The sequence below is a fragment of the Arachis ipaensis genome, chromosome B05, assembly GCF_000816755.2.
Source record: "Arachis ipaensis cultivar K30076 chromosome B05, Araip1.1, whole genome shotgun sequence".
Lineage (NCBI taxonomy): Eukaryota > Viridiplantae > Streptophyta > Magnoliopsida > Fabales > Fabaceae > Arachis > Arachis ipaensis.
The window spans coordinates 1359702-1366390 of NC_029789.2; the positions used below are offsets into that span (position 1 = coordinate 1359702).

General features: G+C 29.2%; 1 long non-coding RNA gene across 1 annotated transcript; it reads right to left on the reverse strand.

The window, feature by feature from the left end:
• On the reverse strand, positions 459 to 5617 carry LOC110262718. The gene is made up of 2 exons (XR_002347708.1): positions 5587 to 5617; positions 459 to 522 (listed from the first exon to the last, which is right to left on the reverse strand). It is a non-coding gene; the product is annotated as an uncharacterized LOC110262718 (long non-coding RNA).

A 6689-nucleotide genomic window follows, 5' to 3' on the forward strand; every position in this document is an offset into this window, starting at 1 on the left:
TTGTGTACCTAGCCTACTCCCATGAGAAAGAACCAATTTTGAGTTTGATAATTGAGTACCTAAAAAGACTTTTATTTGTAGGACCAACCATCTCTCTCCCACAATTATGTGTATCTTTTTCCAAAGAGAATATATGTAATGTGTGGATTTATTTAAATAAAGTGAAGCAACAAAAAATGTTAGATTGAGACAGGGAACAAAGCCAAGATTTATGTATGTTAATGGGTTCTTGTCAAAATATCGATCGCATATTATCTTCCATCACTCTCTAGTCTAACTACTAGCTAGATTTGTGGGGAACCTTATCATCCATCTTTCACACAACATACACTCAACCAAAAAAAATAGAAAAAAAAAATTTTCAATTACTTTATTTAGGGATTATCCTGTGTTTTTTTTTTTTTACGGTATTTTTCAATTAGACAAGCTAATAATTAAAATGTCGCGAATTTAAATTGGTGGAAACTCAAGTGCAGTCGACTTTATGTGAAGTTGATAATTGAGAGTCGTTAGATGATTTGACTAAATTTTCATCTAACGGCTCTCAGCTATTCAACTTCACGTGAAGTCGACTGCACCTAAGTTTTCACCATTTAAATTTTATTTAAAAATTTGTCATCAATAAATTATTATATAAACAATGCGTGATTTGAAATCTAAAATTTACTTAAATAAATAATGAACTAATCATTTAACTAACTCAAATTGATTTTGTGTCTATGTTTATAGCTAAGATTCAAATGAAAAAAATTAATAATAATATAAAATAAATACAACTCTTCTTTAATACTTTTGAATGCTTCAATGTGTGGGGTTGAAGTGAAGAAAAAATTCTCCCATTATTGATGGATTGTAGTCTATTTTCAAAGGCACATTTTTTCATATTATAGGAAAGCCACATTCCGAAGAAACGATCTCATGACACTTCGGAAGAATATTAATCAACTCATCCATTCACATATACCTTTATTATTTTATGTAAAAGAAATTGAAAAGGATAATATATGATTCAGATTTTTATCCTAAGTGTCTGAAAAGGTTGCCATCCAGTTAATATTCTCTTATGTTGTGCTTCTTAAAAGAAATCATCTATATATGCTCTCTGCTTGGTTTATAAATCTAAAACACTCTTGGCCAATGTGAATGGATTTCAATATATTCTTCTTCACAATATATACTACCTGCATGTATAACCCTTTTCTTTTCATCGTATAGTCATCAATCACCCAACAAAATGCATTTCCACTAAATTAGTTGATAGGAAATTAACAATAAAAATCATTTTGTTTAAATAAAAAATTTTATTTAACGACTTCATTTGATGAAATAAGACTTTATTATTATTGTTATTGAATATTTCCAACTATGACATAGACAGGGACGGATCCAAGAATCTAATTTTTAAAAAATATCAAATTAAAAAATCTTTTTTATAAGTTATATTAAATAAATTTTTATAAATAATTAAAAATTTGGCCACCTCTAGATTACAAATGGTGTTCTTATTAGTCTTAAAAATGAATACTATTATAAATATTAACATGTGAAATGTCATTATAAATTTAAATGCCACATGATATATTGATGTGTATGTCAATTAGGCTGCATTTGGTTTTAAAAATAAGTTAAAATAAGATATTAAAAACATGATACAAATAATAAGAGACATAATAATTAATATTTTTATATTTTATTTGATGATAAATTAAATATCAGATAGAATAAATAATAAAAAATTCAATTTAACTTTTTTAATACAAAATTTAGAATAAAATATAATTATAAAAATTTGATAATAATAATAAAATAAAATTAAAAAATAAATTATGTCTCTGTCTAATATTTTTATATTTTTTTATAAAAAAATATAAAATACATTAATTTAGTGTTTCAGAATATATTATCTTTGTCTATATCTCATATGCAAAATATAATTTTATATTTTTATATCAATGTCACAATATCCTGTATTTATAAATAAACATAGCCTTAACGATAATAATAGGTGATACTGTGATAGTAAAAAAACTAGATTGACTTATAACGTATAATTTCAAAACTTAGATCAGAATGGAATTGGATATTTAACTTTAAACCAAATGCATATCCACTAGATAAGTTGATATGAAATTTAGAATAATTTTACTCGAATGAATGGTCCTCTTAATTAACTTGTGACAATCAATATATTCCGCTAATTAATTAATTAAGTGATGGAATGAAAAAATATACCATAAAAAGGAAAAAGCAAGGAAGTACTAGTAAAGGAAAAAAAGATATTGGTGAGACAAAATTTCTACGAGTGATATCCCAATTTCTACAAAGATTCTTTTTCTTAATTTTATCACTCACAAATATATATATGTTTAGAGTGAGAATCACAACTACTGTAACAATCATGTCGATTAAAGATTGAGACATAAACCGTGTAGGGTCATCTCTCTCAACAAATCATTTCTTATCATTATATTCTCTTTGATTTCCATAAGTTTTAGCCCTTTAATTAATTAATTAGAAAAAAAGGCTTTAACAGAACAAAAGGAAATTTTACACGATGCTCATTAGGTGGTAGACAGGAAAAAGAAAACCGAAGAAAAATAAACCCACTTTAAGGTAACGGACTTTCTATCTTATTCAAAAGGAACCACTTTCGTTCCAAACTTTCAATCTATATATAGCTAATTAAATTAAAGCACAAACTTTGCGTATAGAGTGATAGATATCAATGCTTTGGTCATTAGGGGAATTACGTGCAAAACTATTTATATACAATAGATTGCTCTTAAGGATTAGGTTATATATATTACATTATTCAACATATTTTAAAGAACAAACTACCATTTATCTTAAGGATTAGGATTAGTTTAAACTATTAAAATTTTTAATTTACATAAATATCTTAATTAAATGTAAAAATACTATACGAAAATTCTAAAACTAAATAAATAGAAACAACCTAATTCGATTTACCTTCGTTTCATATAAATCGAATTAATATAATTCAATTTACTTTGTATTAACATAAATCGAAGCAATATAATTCAATTTACGTTGTATTTATATAATTCGAATTAATACGATTCAATTTATGTTGTATTCATATAATTTGAATCAATATAATTCGATTTATGGTAGAGACCCATAACATATAATAAATCAAAATAATTTGTTCCGATTTACATGAATTGATAGATCATGATAAGTTGAATCTAATAGATTCGATTTACTAGCATAAGCATGCATTTGATTAAATCAAATTGATTTAATTTAATTTACTAAGGAGTGTGTGCTATATAAATAGGATCAAAACGTAGAGTGTTCAATAGAGATAAATTTACAATGGCTAGTGAAGATGGATTTTTATTTTTAGTACACTACAAAGGCATGATTAAAAAAAAATGCGAGTGAGAATAAAATTTACTGACAAGGACTCGTTGAGTGTCTTTATCAGATCTTCTACGAGGCTTGTTGATTTTCAAAATACCATATTACAGAAATTGGGACTACATGAAATGAAACAGGTAGAGAAGTTATTTTATAGAATTATGATTTCTATTGTTTGCGATGGGGTGAAGTACTACTCGTTTGTAATAGACAGTGACGATAATTTGCAAGTTTTATTTCACTATCGTCGCCAGTTTTCAGAGGTGAGAACCCATGAACTATTGGCCAAGTTTGGGGATGTGGTCTCTAGTTTAGGAGGATCAAACTAGAATCATCAATTAGTAGCAATGGCAGTAGCCTCTAGTTCAACCTCTATTGTCGAGTCTTCATTTCTACCTGTAATGGCATCTACAAGAGATTTGGTGGCATCTCCGTCTTTTGCAGTTGATCTACACCGCGATGAGATTGCAGAAATAGGTGATAACAGGAATACTCCTGTTATGATCCCTATTTCTGGAGAGGTTGGAGAACCAAATGCCGTGGAAGATGTATTAGGGGGATGACGATGATGTGGATCCCGCCATGATTGATGATGATATAGGGAGGATTATTCGTGCTGGGGCTGGTGGAGCATCGAGCTCGGAAACTCAACAGTACCCGCCGCACTTTTTTACTCTAGACTTAGATGCCATGAGACAGCAAAGGTTTTCGGATGTAGAATCCAGTTTCAGGGCCAAAGATTCACAGGATACCACAGATCTAGCTGAGTTCTAAGTCGGTCAACAGTTTTAGAATAAAGAAGATGTCGTCTTATGTGTGAAGACTTATAACATCCACCGTAAAGTTGATTACAAAGTGCTAAAATCGGACCATACTAAGTACCTCCTGACTATTTCTTTGTTTGTGCCCTGAGAAAGGCCGTCATTAAATATCTCCTGCATCCAAACGTACTTTATAGTAAATTTGTCGGTATAAGAGACTCAATAACTCCTCAAACAAAGTCCATGCAGGTCGGTTGTCTTCAATGTACTGTTCGAAGTCCGTCAGACATCCACTAACATACTATCTATCGATTGAGAAATCTAACTAGTACGTAATATCCTGTAACGTAATCATACACCCTTCAAATAGCATGTGAAAGATATACGTTTCAAGACATCATCGATCAACAAATCCATGTAGTTAATATCCTTGACCTAGGTCGAACAATATTATTATTATATTGTTAAATTTGGTGTGGTTCAAAGATTGGAAAGCAAGGGTTTTGACTTAGCTTGGACGACACAAATTGCTTTTATCACGGGCAAAACATTTATCTCATCATGTTCTCAAACTCCTATGGTAATACTAGTAGTAACAAAGAAGCATATATTAATTAAATCTTAATTATTATATCGTTGTGTCGGTAAGAGCAACAATAAACCACCTCAAATAAAGTCACCCACTCCCTAAATAATCAAATCACGTGTGTCCCAAATTTCAGTGATAATTATGCACTTCTTATTATAGAGTACTCACTTTTTCATAATTCTTCAACCTTATTTTTCTTTGAGTTTTTCCACCTTATGTCTTAAAAATATAGATTAAAATTATAATTTTGTTTGTTAAAAATATAAAAATAAGATGGTGTTTTAGTTAAATTTATTAAATTATCTACTAATTTTTAAATATTAACTTTACATAAAAACTGCATACGAATTTTCACTATTTTAAATATATACTTTTTTATGTGTAGTTTCTTTTTTTTTTATTAATCTTACATTAAAATTTTATTCTTAAAGTTAACAAGAATAAAATTTTAGAACTTTTTTTTAAGTGGTTCTACAAGTTTTGACTTAAATAAGAGAGTTAGTGTCTTTGATTCATAGCCAATCCCCTTTGGTATTATCATTAATGTGACTAATAAGTAATAACTACAAACTACCATTTTTGTCACCCACATCAAATATACTTCATAATCTGACCAAAACAAGACATACAAAAATTATCTACATACAAATTAACACAAGCTACTCATACACATATCATCTATAACTTTATTGAGAGTAAATAACTATTTTTAACTATAAAAAATTTAAACATTGATAAATTTATTCATAAAAAAATAAAATTAATGTTACACTTATAAAAAATGGAATTTAACCGATAAAATTATTTAAATTTTAAAAAATTATTTAAAATTTTTAAATTATCCCTAATAACTTAATTTAACCTAAATTTTCAATTAAAATTTATTTTTAATCCAGCCACAACTTCCAACGAAAACTTTCAAAGTTTCATAATTTCTCAACAGCTTGATGGATCAGGACAAATAACACCAAAATTTGCGATTTGGAAGAGACATGATACATTGTTAAAGTCTTGGCTCCTTGCCTCGATGACTAAGCCCTTCACAATACAAATGGTAGGCTGTGTCTATTTGTATAAGGTCTAGAAAAAGTTAGATGATCATTTTTCTTCTCAAATTAGAGCAAAGATAATTCAGCTGAAGAACAAATCGAGCACAATTAAAATAGGCAACTCAGTGAATGAGTATGTATTGGCATTAAAAGGAATAATTGATGCCTTAGCCTCTGTAGGAGAACCAATGAGGGAGAGTGATCATGTCAATACCATCTTAAATGGTTTAAATAAAGAATATGGAACAGTAATTACTTTTGTGGTTGCAAGACCAGTAAGTATCAGTGTTGGAGAATTGAAATCACTTTTATTTACTCATGAAAGCATGCTGGAGAGGTTTAGAAAGTCAGATTCATTTGTACAGGCAAATGTAGCATAAAGCACACAAGGATACTCATAGAATTTTAACACAAGAGGCGGATTCAGAGGTGGTTTCAGAGGTGGTGACAAAGATATGAGAGGTGGTCGAGATTTCTACAATGAAAGTGGACAATTTGGTCCAAACAGCTATAATTCAAGAACTGACAGCTATAATTCAGGAACTGATGGTTCAGGTAACAGAAATTTTCACAATAAGAATGGACAATTTGGTGTAAGTTATTACAATTCAAGGCCTAAAGGAGGAAATAATTTCGGTGGTATAACAGCTCTCAATTTTACAATGATTCAAGATTCACTAATAACAATGGTGGCTCAAGAGTGTTCAACAGTGCCAAACCTATTTGTCAAGTGTGATAAGCTTGGACATACTGCCAAGATATGATGGTATAGATATGAAAGGAGTAAAGGTCCAAGAACTCAGTATAGTAGGTCAAATACACACTCACTACAAGAAGCACAAGCAAATTTGAGCAATGTGCTAGCCACACCAACAACACTGCAAGATCAAAATTGGTATCCAGACT